The following is a 14,853-nucleotide window of genomic DNA, read 5'->3' as shown; positions in this document are numbered from 1 at the left end:
ATTAAAACGTTGTAAAAAAAAAAGCCAGTTTTGTCACCTTACATCACAAAAAGTGCAACAGCAAGTGATCAAATAGGCGTATGCCCTCAAAATAGTACCAATCAGACCGTCACCTCATCCCGCAAAAAATGAGACCCTACCTAAGAGAAATCGGTCAAAAAATAAAAAAGCTATGGCTCTCAGACTATGGATACACTAAAATATCATTATTTTGGTTTCAAAAATGCTATTATTGTGTAAAACTTAAATAAGTAAGAAAAAGTAATGCCACATCAGTAACTATCTGCTCTATAAAAAAAAGTCACATGACCTGATCCTAATCCCTCAGGTAAGCTCTGTAAAAATAAATAAATAGAAACTGCTCCAAAACAACCAATTTTTTGGTCCCGTTGCCCCATAAAGTGTAATAATGAATGATCAAAAAATCATATGTACCCAAAAACGTCAACTCTTCCTGCAAAAAAACAAGCCCCTCCACAAGATGATCGGCAGAAAAATAAAAAAAAATAGGGCATTCAGAAAATGGAGATACAAAAACCAAATTTTTGTTTTCAAAAAGGCTTTATTATGTAAAATTGAAACAAACATCATAGAATGTAGACATATTTGATATCATTGCGTCCGTAACAACCTGCTCTATAAAAATAGCACATGATCTAACCTGTCAGATAAATGTTGTTAAAAATAAAAACTGTGCCAAAACATCCATTTTTTTCATTACCTTGTCTCACAAAAAACGTAATAGAGAGCAATTAAAAATCATATGTACCCCAAAATAGTACCAACAAAACTGGCACCTTATCTCGTAGTTTCCAAAATGTGGTCACTTTTTTGAGTTTCTACTGTAGGGATGCATCAGGGGGGCTTCAAATGGGACATGGCATCTTAAAAACCAATTTAGCTAAAGCTGCCTTCCAAAAACCATATTGCGTTCCTTTCCTACTGCGCCCTGCCGTGTACCCATACAGCAGTTTACGATCACATATGGGGTGTTTCTGTAAACCGCAGAATCAGGGTAATAAATATTGAGTTTTATTTGGCTGTTAACCCTTGCTGGATTCAAATGTAAAATCTGCCAAAAAAGTGAAATTCTGAAATTTCATCTCCATTTTCCATTAATTGTTGTGGAACACCTAAAGGGTAGCAAAGTTTGTAAAATCAGTTTTGAATACCTTGAGGGGTTTAGTTTTTAAAATGGAGTCATTTTTGGCTGGTTTCTATTATGTAGGCCTCACAAAGTGATTTCAGATCTGAACTGGTCCTTACAAAGTGGGTTCTTCTAATGTCCCCAAAAAATAAAATGTCATTTTCAAAATGATCCAAACATGAAGTAGACATATGGGAAATGAAAAGTAATACCTTATATAATAGTTATCACTATCTATTATAAAAGTAGAGAAGTTGAAATGTGAAAATCTGGGAATTTTTCAATTTTTTTTGTAAATTTGGGATTTTTTTCACAAATAAAAGGTGAAATATTTTATCATGAAGTACAATGTGTCATGAGAAAACAATCTCAGAATGGCTTTGATAGGTAAAAGTGTTCCAAAGTTATTACCACATAAAGTGACACGTCAGATTTGCAAAAAATGGCCTGGGCAGGAAGGTGAAAACAGGCCCGGGGTTAAAGGGGTTGTCTCGCTTCAGAAATGGCAGTTATCATGTAGAGCAGCTATGTTCAACCTACAGCCCTCCAGCTGTTGTAAAACTACAACTCCCACAATGCCCTGCTGTAGGCTGATAGCTGTAGGCTGTTCTGGCATGCTGGGAGTTGTAGTTTTGCCATAGCTGGAGGGGCGAAGGTTGAGCATGCCTGATGTAGAGAAAGTTAATACAAGGCATTTACTAATGTACTTTGATTGTTCATATTGCTTCCTTTGCTGGCTTGATTAATTTTTCCATCACATTATACACTGCTCATTTCCAGGGGTTACGACCACCCCACAATCCAGTAACAGTGGTCGTGCTTGCACACTATAGGAAATACCGCCCACCTATTCACACTCCCATGGTACTGGCCACCAGAGAGGTTGGCGCTTTTTCCTATTATGTACAAGCATGACCACAGCTGTTTAATTACAGGGTGGTTGTAACCTCTGGAAACAGTGTATAATGTGATGGAAAAATGAATCCTGACAGCAAAGGAGGCAATATGGACAATCACAACCCCTTTAAAGGCTATGTACACTTTCAGGGGCAATTATTTTATGATTGCATTTTATCTATTTTGGGCCGAATTTTTTTATTATTAAATTAATTTCTTTATTTAAAATATTGAGCCGCTCTGTCACAAAGGGTTAACTGTTTGTCTAGGTGTGTGAATTGTACTTTCACTTTGTGCCGGTTATCTAATAACCCTTATTTATAATGTACAAGAAGGTCATAAACACTTATTTAAGCCACATTCTTATTAGTAAGGTAAGAATTGAGCTGTAGTAAGTGTTTAGAAGGTCACAGACCAGAGATAAGGAGCTGTCAGCTGAGCTGCCTGATGGAACAGAGTAAATATTCAGATCTTGCTACTAGAGAATCTTAGCCCTGTACAGAGAAGACGACTCCAAATGTTTAATATAGCCCAATTGAAAGAAATATTTTAGCTCAATGAGTGCAATGCAAAAATAAATAAAAAATGCCCCCCAAAAGGTGTGCATAGCCTTTAACCACCTCCGGACCGCCTAACGCAGATGTGCGGTCCGGAGGTGGCGGCCCTGCGCAGAGTCACGCATATATGCGTCATCTCGCGAGGGCCGGGATTTCCTGTGAGCGCGCGCTCACAGGAACGAAAGGTAAGCGAGTGGATCTCCAGCCTGCCAGCGGCGATCGCTCGCTGGCAGGCTGGAGATCCAAATTTTTTAACCCCTAACAGGTATATTAGACGCTGTTTTCATAACAGCGTCTAATATACCTCCTACCTGGTCCTCTGGTGGTCCCTTTTGTTAGGATCGACCACCAGAGGACACAGGTAGGTCAGTAAAGTCGCACCAAACACTACACTACACTACACCCCCCCCCCCCGTCACTTATTAACCCTTTATGAACCCCTGATCACCCATGATCACCCCATATAAACTCCCTGATCACTCCCCTGTCATTGATCACCCCCCGTCATTGATCACCCCCCTGTCAGGCTCCGTTCAGACGTCCGTATGATTTTTACGGATCCACGGATACATGGATCGGATCCGCAAAACACATGCGGACGTCTGAATGGATCCTTACAGGGGGGTGATCAATGACAGGCGGGTGATCACCCATATACACTCCCTGATCACCCCCCTGTCATTGATCACCCCCCTGTCAGGCTCCATTCAGACGTCCGCATGATTTTTACGGATCCATGGATACATGGATCGGATCCGCAAAACACATGCGGACGTCTGAATGGAGCCTTACAGGGGGTGATCAATGACAGGCGGGTGATCACCCATATACACTCCCTGATCACCCCCCTGTCATTGATCACCCCCTGTAAGGCTCCATTCAGACGTCCGCATGTGTTTTGTGGATCCGATCCATGTATCCATGGATCCGTAAAAATCATGCGGATGTCTGAATGGAGCCTTACAGGGGGGGTGATCAGTGACAGGGGGGTGATCAGGGTGATCACCCCCTGTCATTGATAACCCCTCTGTAAGGCTCCATTCAGACGTCCGCATGTGTTTTGCGGATCCGATCCATGGATCCGTAAAAATTATACGGACGTCTGAATGGAGCCTTACCAGGGGGGTGATCAATGACAGGGGGGTGATCAGGGAGTCTATATGGGTGATCACCCCCCTGTCATTGATCACCCCCCTGGTAAGGCTCCATTCAGACATTTTTTTTGGCACAAGTTAGCGGAAATTTTTTGTTTGTTTTTGTTTTTTCTTACTAAGTCTCATATTCCACTAACTTGTGTCAAAAAATAAAATCTCACATGAACTCACCATACCCCTCACGGAATCCAAATGCGTAAACATTTTTAGACATTTATATTCCAGACTTCTTCTCACGCTTTAGGGCCCCTAAAAAGCCAGGGCAGTATAAATATCCCACATGTGACCCCATTTCGGAAAGAAGACACCCCAAGGTATTCGCTGAGGGGCATATTGAGTCCATGAAAGATTGAAATTTTTGTCCTAAGTTAGCGGAAAGTGAGACTTTGTGAGAAAAAAACAAAAAAAAAATCAATATCCGCTAACTTATGCAAAAAAAATAAAAATTTCGAGGAACTCGCCAGGCCCCTCATTGAATACCTTGGGGTGTCTTCTTTCCAAAGTGGGGTCACATGTGGGGTATTTATACTGCCCTGGCTTTTTAGGGGCCCGAAAGTGTGAGAAGAAGTCTGGGATCCAAATGTCTAAAAATGCCCTCCTAAAAGGAATTTGGGCCCCTTTGCGCATCTAGGCTGCAAAAAAGTGTCACACATGTGGTATCGCCGTACTCAGGAGAAGTTGGGGAATGTGTTTTGGGGTGTAATTTTACATATACCCATGCTGGGTGAGAAAAATATCTTGGTCAAATGCCAACTTTGTATAAAAAAAAATAGGAAAAGTTGTCTTTTGCCAAGATATTTCTCTCACCCAGCATGGTTATATGTAAAATGGCACGCCAAAATACATTCCCCAACTTCTCCTGAGTACGGCAATACCAGATGTGTGACACTTTTTTGCAGCCAAGGTGGGAAAAGGGGCACATATTCCAAAGTGCACCTTTCGGATTTCACCGGTCATTTTTTACACATTTCGATTGCAAAGTTCTTCTCACACATCTGGGCCCCTAGAATGCCAGGGCAGTATAACTACCCCACAAGTGACCCCATTTTGGAAAGAAGACACCCCAAGGTATTCCGTGAGGGGCATGGCGAGTTCCTAGAATTTTTTATTTTTTGTCACAAGTTAGTGGAATGAGACTTTGTAAGAAAAAAATAAAAATAAAAAATCATCATCATTTTCCGCTAACTTGTGACAAAAAATAAAAAGTTCTATGAACTCACTATGCCCATCAGAGAATACCTTAGGGTGTCTACTTTCCGAAATGGGGTCATTTGTGGAGTTTTTCTACTGTCTGGGCATTGTAGAACCTCAGGAAACATGACAGGTGCTCAGAAAGTCAGAGCTGCTTCAAAAAGCGGAAAGTCACATTTTTGTACCATAGTTTGTAAACGCTATAACTTTTACCCAAACATTTTTTTTTTATCAAAGACATGTAGAACTATAAATTTAGCGAAAAATTTATATATGGATGTCGTTTTTTTTGCAAAATTTTACAGCTGAAAGTGAAAAATGTCATTTTTTTGCAAAAAAATCGTTACATTTCGATTAATAACAAAAAAAGTAAAAATGTCAGCAGCAATAAAATACCACCCAATGAAAGCTCTATTAGCGAGAAGAAAAGGAGGTAAAATTAATTTGGGTGGTAAGTTGCATGACCGAGCGATAAACGGTGAAAGTAGTGTAGTGCCGAAGTGTAAAAAGTGCTCTGGTCATGAAGGGGGTTTTAGCTAGCGGGGTTGAAGTGGTTAAAGAGGACCTTTCATTGGTTTGTAGTGTGATATAAATATCTGTACCTGCGGGGTACCCCCCCACCACTGTGCTGCCACCCAGCCTGTTTCTTTGTTTTGTTTTTTTTTTGTTTTTTTATAGCGCTCAGTTATGGCCCCCTGCAAATGTTGCGCTCAGTATGCGAATACTGAGCATCGAAACAGGGAGGAGGAGACACCAGGGTTTCTCAATGGGCGTCTCCTTCTCCCCTGGCTGTAGAACTGTCCAATCACAGCACAGAGCGTCACAGCCAGATAGAAAAAACCTCCCTGGCTGTGACGCTCTGTGCTGCAATTGGACAGTGCTACAGCCAGGGGAGAAGGAGACGCCCATTGATAAACCCTGGTGTCTCCTCCTCCCTGTTCCGATGCTCAGTATTAGCATACCGAGCACGATATTTGCAGGGGGCCATAACGAGGCGCAGGAGCGTTATAAAAAAAAAAGGCAGGGTGGCAGCACAGCGGGGGGTACCCCGCAGGTCCAGATATTTATATCACACACTACAAACCAATGAAAGGTTCTCTTTAAGTTTTACTGGTATTCTATAATGAAGGTCATCAGTTTCAAATTTTACTCTAGCACAGAGACCAAGAATTTGAGTCCATTTTGAACACTTAACGATACTCTCAAGCTACTCTTTTTTAGCTAAAGCTTTTCACCTAACACAAACTACACTACTCTGTGTATAAAAAAAAATAAAAAAAATAAAATCTATAAAAACATGAGAAAAATTAAAAGAAAAGAGATTACAAAGACAGCCAAGGAGGCAAGCATGAACTAAGAGTAAGCCAAGAAAACATGATTGAAGAATAGCAATGGAAAACCATCAACATAAACTTTATTTGGGATGGCAATAACCCTGCAAGCATCTCAAATATTAGTCTGTTATGCAATTTAATCAAGGAAAGAAGCCATTCAATCAATTCTCCGGCACATCACTGACCTCTCCACAAGCAGCACAATCACGACCGTATGAAATCTACTTAATCAACAAGTGTTTTCACCATAGACAAATAGATAGATGGTTCTTTGACAAATAACACGAGCAAGCTCTCTTTAATGGGTCACTGGGTTTATGCTGGAGGCAGAGGGCAGGAGGAGTGCGAGAAATCTTGATTTCAATGTTATTATTCAGTCCGCATCTCCAGCAGACGCTACACAGAGAACAGAGACACAGTGAGGGGTCTCCACTGAAAGCTGCTTCAATATTGATCACAAGCGTTTTTTATAGGAGTTATGTTTTTTTTGTATGGTGTAATTACCGATTTTAAAGTTATAGACAGCATAGAAAAATAACTGCTACTACATCTTAGGCTCTGTTCACACCATCATGGCCTCCATTTCTAATAGAGCTGTGATAGATCCGATGGGTTCTTTTTCAAAAAGGCTGAAGACAAATTTTGATGGGCCGCCACTGATTCATGGTATAGTATTTTTCATTGCGAGTATAATTCTGCATACTGTCAAGAATTCCAGAAACCCTGAAAGAAAGTGCCACCTACAGGTATGTACCCTGTAAGCCAATATTCAACCTATTAAAAAGCCTTGAAACACAACTAATGATGTCAACCAAAGTGGAAAAGCTCATCTGTAGACAGCAGTGTTGTGGAGTTTGTGCTCCTCGTGAGAACAAAGTAGAACCTTGGTTGGCTGGGCGAGAGGCCTATGAAGCAGCTTCTGGAAGGTACTGATTCTCCTTGTGGGGATCTGGTGGAAACAGGACCAGCTATAGAAGGGTATCTCTGGTAGGACTGATATTCCAAGTCCTGTTTCTAGGGTAGATCTCTATAGGTGACCCTAGAGAGACAGTTTTCTTCCTTTTAGGCCAGAGCTCCTCAACTCCAGTCCTTAGGACCCACCTGCCGGTCATGATTTGAGAGTTTCCCACAGAATGAATACCTGTGTTAAGTCCCAATGCATGGACACTAATCATATTCACCCTCTCAATACTAAAGAAATTCTGAAAACATGACCAGCAGGTGGACCCTTGGGACTGGAGCTGAGGATCAGGAAAGCAAATTTTCATACTTTTGCCCAGGAAGCCTTGCCTGTAAGATCACCATCACCAGCTGGATCTCCACAAAGAGAAACAGATGATTTACAAGCCATCTACAGTTGGTTCGGTTTTTCTCAGAAGGTACAGTGTGGGTAGATATATATTAGCACGCACAGCTGATCCAGTTGGTACCTAGTCATATATCTCCATCATGTTTTATAATAGGAAAAAAAAAACCTCTGCAGACTTGAGTAGCTTGGAATCTATGGAGCAGGGCTGTAGGAGTTACGATGGGGTTCGAGAGAGACCAAAGGATAAGAGAGAGGTGGAATGGGAATTACAGAGTCCAACAGAGAATGCAGGGAACCGGCTCAGCGTGCAGAAGTTTTTGTCCGGGAGATTCTCACCATATTTGCCAGATACCGGCTATATAATATATATATATATATATATATATATATATATATCTCTCTGCCAGGCCTCATTATAGTCACTGGGGTCTGGCAGACAGGCAGTATTATCCGGCAAAGCCAATCCAGATAACTCCGGCAGGCTGCTCTCTACCGGAACAGCCTGCCGTAGCCTCTGCCGCAACTAGAACTGAAACTAGCCTTACAGAGACATTAGTAGAGCTACATATGGAGGGTACACAAGCTATATATGAATTATTATCCCTTCCAAAATACATCACTGCACATCTGTATTGGATTGTGGCGATTAATATCTCCTTGGTGGCCCTATTTCAACTTTTCACTGTGTATTCAATTACCCCTTAATTCCACAGTTTTGTTCTCTGTACTGCCTACTTTTACCTGTGCTTAAAATAGGGTTGCTAGGCAGGGTCCGTCTATGTGTGAAGGATGGAGGACGCTGCGTGCAAGGTCACATTACTGACAGGGACTGTAAGTAAATGGTTAAAGCCAGGTCCTCCCCAGCAGCTGATAACAGTGCCTGGGCTGTGTGCACTTCTCCCTGTCCCTGCGCTTGGCAGACGCTCCCTCACTCAGCAGACTGGGACAATGCAGAGTGGAAGCAGCGCAGAGCAGGGAAGGGAGATCTGCCGTCTGCTCAGTGTATAAATGAAAGCAACATGTGGTAAGAGGACCCCTTTGTGCTGCAGGAGATTGACCCTTTAGGGGGGAGGGCTCTGGTTACTGACACATTTGGGGGACTATTGTTACTGGCTAGTGAGGGCAGGCGGGATTAGCCTCAGGGTGAGGGCAGTGGCGGCCATCTTAACTGAATAGTGAGATTGCAGTTTTTGCAGACTGGTTGCTAAGGGCTGAATCTTATTAAATATGGGGTAAGTCAGTCTAATAGTAACTGATTCTGGAATATCATGTTATTAGTAACAACATATATGAAAATTGAAATTAGGGTCTAAATGTGACAGTTATCCTTTAAAGGGAGTCTGTCAGCAGTTTTGACCATGCTGAGTGCGGACAGCACTGAGAAGGGGCATGGGAGAGCAGTACAAACATAGCTTTTGTGGAGTATTTATTAACAGGTGTACAGCTGTAGAGGTCTCTGGGTTGGGTGCTACAGTCGTTACTCAGGGCAGAGGGGAGGGGCTACGAAGCACTCAGTGCAGTGAAGCTCCGCCTCCAGTGCATTTGCAACAGCAAAATAAACCTTCATATGCATACCACTCCTTATAATAAAAGATCCACATATGGTATTTTGTACTGCTCTCCTTACCTAGTGCTGTCGGCAGTTAGCATGGTCAAAACTGCTGAAAGACTCCCTTCAAATCTCCATAAGGGCTCATGCACACGAAAGTAAGGGCTCCATGCCCGTGCTGCGGACTACAAATACCTAAATGGGTCCGCAAGATATGGCCAAAGATAGGACATGTCTTATCATTTGCGGTGCAGAGGCACGGACCTGAAAGCGCATGGAAGTGCTTCATAGTGATCTGTGCCTCCGCTCCACAAATGATAGGACATGTCATAGATGGGACGGGCATAGATGCCCGTGATAAGAACATAGTCCTACCACTTTACAAATCACTAGTCAGACCACACATGGAGTACTGTGCACAGTTCTGGGCTCCTGTAAACAAGGCAGACATAGCAGAGCTGGAGAAGGTCCAGAGGAGGGCAACTAAAGTAATAACTGGAATGGGGCAACTACAGTACCATGAAAGATTGTCAAAATTAGGGCTATTCACTTTAGAAAAAAGACGACTGAGGGGAGATCTAATTACTATGTATGAATATATCAGGGGTCAGTACAGAGATCTATCCCATCAGCTATTTATCCCCAGGACTGTGACTGTGACTGTGACGAGGGGACATCCTCTGCGTCTGGAGGAAAGAAGGTTTGTACACAAACATAGAAGAGGATTCTTTACGGTAAGAGCAGTGAGACTATGGAACTCTCTGCCTGAGGAGGTGGTGATGGTGAGTACAATAAAGGAATTCAAGAGGGGCCTGGATGTATTTCTGGAGTGTAATAATATTACAGGCTATAGCTACTAGAGATGGGGTCGTTGATCCAGGGAGTTATTCTGATTGCCTGATTGGAGTCGGGAAGGAATTTTTTATTCGCCTAAGGCCTCATGCACACGACCGTTGTGTGCATCCGAGGCCGTTGTGCCGTTTTCCGTTTTTTTTGCGGACCCATTGACTTTCAATGGGTATTAATACAATAGAGGGAGGAAGGGGGGGGGGGGGGGGGGGGGGGGGGGGGCAGCGCACACTGTGCCACCAATGTTATTATTATAATAGAGGGAGGGAGGGGGGCCGCACTGGCCACCAATGAAATTTAAACTGATCTCTTACAGGGGGCTGTGATCCGTACAATTAACCCCTCAGGTGCTGCACCTGAAGGGGTTAATTGTGCGTATCATAGCCCCCTGTAAGAGATCCGGGGCAGACCCTCCTCCCTCCCCAGTTTAAATTTTTAAATTTTATTGGTGGCCAGTGCGGCCCCCCTCCCTCCCTCCTTCTATTATAATAATAACATTGGTGGCACAGTGTGCACCCCCGCCCCCCTCTATTGTATTAATACGTTGGTGGCACAGTGTGCCCCCCTCCCTCCCTCTATTGCATTATTAACATTGGTGGCAGTGTGCGGCCCCCCCTCCCTCCCTCTATTGCATTAGGGGGGGGCCGCACACTGCCACCAATGTTAATAATGCAATAGAGGGAGGGAGGGGGGGCCGGGGGAGGCCGCACACTGCCACCAATGTTATTAATGCAATAGAGGGAGGGAGGGAGGGAGGGGGGGCGGGCACACTGTGCCACCAATTATATTCAAACTGGGGAGGGGGGCAGGGGGAGGCCGCACACTGGCCACCAATGATATTCAAACTGGGGAGGGGGGTCTGCCCCCTGCTGCCTGGCAGCCCCTGATCTCTTACAGGGGGCTATAATACGCACAATTAACCCCTTCAGGTGCGGCACCTGAGGGGTTAATTGTGCTGATCATGGCCCCCTGTAAGAGATCAGGGGCTGCCACGCAGCAGGGGGCAGTCATGCACACAGTTTGTAGTATATTCTAACTAGAAGCTTCCCCATCACCATGGGAACGCCTCTGTGTTAGAATATACTGTCGGATATGAGTTTTCACGATGTAACTCATATCCGACAGTATATTCTAACAGAGGCGTTCCCATGGTGATGGGGACGCTTCAAGGTAAAATATACCATCGGATTGGAGAAAACTCCGATCCGATGGTTTAAAAGGGACTCCAGACTTTACATTGAAAGTCAATGGGGACGGATCCGTTTGCAATTGCACCATATTGTGTCAATGTCAAACGGATCCGTCCCCATTGACTTGCATTGTAATTCAGGACGGATCCATTTGGCTCCGCACGGCCAGGCGATCATGTCCGTGGATCCTCCAAAAGTCAAGGAAGACCCACGGACGAAAAAAAACGGTCACGGATCACGGACCAATGGAACCCCGTTTTGCGGACAGTGAAAAAATACTGTTGTGTGCATGAGGCCTAAAGTGGGGAAAAATTACTTCTACCTGACAGGTTTATTTTTGCCTTTTTTTGCCGACCGGGTACCTCTGTCGATAGATGCTCCTAGCGCTTCCCGAGGACTCCAAGCACTCCACTTGAACCGTAAGCGATGCAGACCCCACGAACCGCCGAAGCTTGGTTGAGGTCTCACCGTCTCCTACCCACCCTGGACCTACGACAAGGCTCCAGTGGGTGAACCTCTCCTACATCCAGAGAGCAGGAACAGCTCTTACAAGAGCTAGTAGTTATGCCAGGGGAGTATAGCAAATCTTCAGCGTATAGCAATCCCCCGGTGTCGATCAGTTACCCAAACACCAGCCTCAACATGGTGAAGGGTAAAACGGGAACTCCTTATTTGGACACACAAGCATTGATTTATACACATCTTCCAACAAGGTTACCACCCACAGGGTTTTGTAAAAACAGCCAATCACATGCATTTACAGTATTGACACCTTCCCAGCAATTGTACACAAAACCAAATTACCAAACGTAATGGGCTAACTTAATCACTCACAGATAGAAACCACACATTTTTCCCAAAACACAGAAAACACCTCAAAACCCGACATATCCCCATAATGTACATCCATGGATAGCTCTGATCTGGGTGAACAACATATCCAAAAATCACCCAGATCCGAGCAGGGGTTCCCTAATTCCATGGAAGTCACATTTGGCCGGCCGCAAGCATGGCTTTCCTGCCCAAAACAGTTCCACAGATTTAAGCTGTGCGGCCGGTGTGTCTTCTCCTTCAAAGTTAGTATGGGCCATAATCCTGGGTAAAGAGGCTGGCAAACAGGCCCCTCCAAAACCCAGTGGCGAGGTTGGTTTCGCCACAATGTCCTATTCTTGTCTTCTAGACAAGGCATTTCCTATTATAGTGCCGGCAATGTGCGGTCCGCAAATGCACATTGCCGGTGTCCATGTTTTGTGGACCGCAAAACACCTACGGACGTGTGAATGGACCCTTACAGGAGACATACTGTATTTATGCAGGTTGCTCAAAATGAGCACAATATTTATGAACTTTTTTTTCTCTCCTCAATTTTTTTTTTATTTCTTCAGAAATCTCAATGGGGGGGGGGGGTGTGGAGGAACACTTGGATGGAATGATTTAGAATGGCCGTCAACAATCTATCCTAGAATGTAAGCAAGACTGGTTGCCTTCGCTTGCAGAGCTGCCTAAGTGGGGGTGAAAGGGTAGGGCATCACTACACACTACGCTCTGGCACTTGCATGTACTATATATTGGTGGGTGCTCCTGTCAGGCTGCTCAGCCATGATGACATATCGTAGGCAGGATCACTTCATTACCATCGATTGTAGAGCAGTGTAGAGTACAGTACAGTACAGTAAGGTTCTGCTCCTCACTGCCCCCCACACACCAGGGAGCTCTGGAGGAAACAGGTCCTGCTCACAATCTAGGACAGGTTACTGGCAGCCATTTTAAGTCGTTCCCGGGGTACCCTTTTAAAAGCTAGTTTTATTCCACAGACCCCCAAAACAATAAAAAAAGTTTAAGTCATCCTTCATTTTTGGATCAGGGTTCAAGTGTTGTCCATACTGATGACGACACCTGGCCATGGTGACCAACTGCAGCCTACAGAGGTGATGTCGCCATGGATGACATGAACATCATGTATCGGCAAAGCACAGTCCATATGGAAAACCGTTTAGGCTTCTGCCGTGGGGTCTCTAGTTGACTTGGGCTTGCCTAGGGTCCACAACCACTGACCTAATCCTAAGGCTCTACAAATCCTTTACAAAACTTGTTCCTTGTGCTTCGTCTCAGATGTTTACCATAAAAAGTGCAATTCTTACGTGCTGCTCCCCCAAATGGGAGCAATTTACTAAGTGCAGCGGCTACCACTTTAACTTAAATAATACTTCTGCCCGTTCATAGTGTCAGGTCTAACAGCCCCAAAGAGTTCAATACGGTAGTATAAAATATCCAGTCCCTCTACTACCATCTAAGTCAAATCAATGACAAAATATGGAGCCCTGGGCATTTCGCCCTATCCCCCACAGTCACCGATGAGACACTGAAATTAAAAATATAGCAACACAAGCCACACAAGTGCGGCATAAAAGGAAAGAAAATTTCATATTTCATCCTTTTAAAGGCAGCAATTAGGGAACCCGATGCAGACATTTAATCGCCCCAAACTTTGAGAAGTTCTACTTTGCTAAACAAGAAAGCCGTCCAAGTGTTAGTCCCAAAGATACAGGTCAAGTGGGAATCGTCGGTAAACAAGACATTGAAAACAATGATATCGTGTGTCTAAAAAAAGCCGCCATCCAAGGCTCTAATGCATGGAAGCGTCTGGCTTCTTTACAGCTCCTCTCCACGCCACGCACAAACAACAGTGCGGAGAAGGGGATTTTATTACAGGCTTAGTTATGGGACTGATAAAATTACACCCTAGGTGTTCTAGAATTAATCTCACAGGTAAAAATGAAGATGCTAATAAACCACCTGAAATCATTTCGCCTTCCCTACATGAATCCAGGGAAAATAATTGCTTAGAAAGCAGCTGATCCGCATTGAGCTGTGTATTTTGATATAGTGAGACGCCTAACAAGCAGGTCCCATAATCTGGAGTTAATTAGTACTGTTAAAGCGTCGGGAGAGCGATGTGACATGGAGAGGAGGAGAACAGCTTCTGCTGGAAAGACAAAGGCAGGCGGCGTACAGGTAAGGCCGTGTTCACATCACCCTGTCAGAAGAACAGAAAAAAAATAAAATAAATACATCCTATATTTTAAGCATCTGTTATGCACATTTTACATCCGTTTTCTCCATGTCTGTCTGAGAAAAAAGAAAAAAAAAAGAAAGTCTTACATGCAGAATCTCAGACAGAAATGGCTAAAACGGATGCTAAATGAGCATAACAGATGCTTAAAGGGGTATTCCCATCAAAGACAATGGGGGCATATCGCTAGAATATGCCCCCATTGTCTGAGAGGTGCGGGTCCCACCGCTGGGACCTGCACCTATAACGAGAACAGAGCACCCCAGATTCCCCAGGGTCCGTCCACCACCAAGCGCTGCTCCCATAGAAGTGAATGGGAGCGTACAGCGCATGCGCGGCCCAGGCTCCCATTCATTACTATGAGGCCGATGGAAATAGCCGAGCCAGCGCTCTGCTATTTTTGGCGGCCCCTTAGAAATGGGGAGCAGCTGCACATGCACAGTGCGCCCTCCTTCACTTGCGGAGGCCCTGTTCTCGATATAGGTGCGGGTCTCAGAGGTGGGACCCACACCTATCAGACAATGGGGGCATAGCCTAGCGATATGCCCCCATTGTCTTAGATGGGACAACCCCTTTAAAATAAAGGATCCATTTATTTTATTT

The 14,853-nt window shown here is 44.2% G+C and overlaps 1 protein-coding gene across 2 annotated transcripts in view; it reads right to left on the bottom strand.

Annotated features, from left to right (window-relative positions):
• Positions 1-14,853, bottom strand: part of EIPR1 (EARP complex and GARP complex interacting protein 1) — a 198,261-nt gene that overhangs the window by 166,279 nt on the left and 17,129 nt on the right. The gene's annotated exons all lie outside the window — the stretch shown is intronic.

Source organism: Bufo gargarizans, chromosome 4, assembly GCF_014858855.1.
Source record: "Bufo gargarizans isolate SCDJY-AF-19 chromosome 4, ASM1485885v1, whole genome shotgun sequence".
Classification (NCBI taxonomy): domain Eukaryota; kingdom Metazoa; phylum Chordata; class Amphibia; order Anura; family Bufonidae; genus Bufo; species Bufo gargarizans.
Note: the sequence above shows the minus strand (reverse complement) of the source record. Positions and strands in the feature narration are given on the sequence as shown.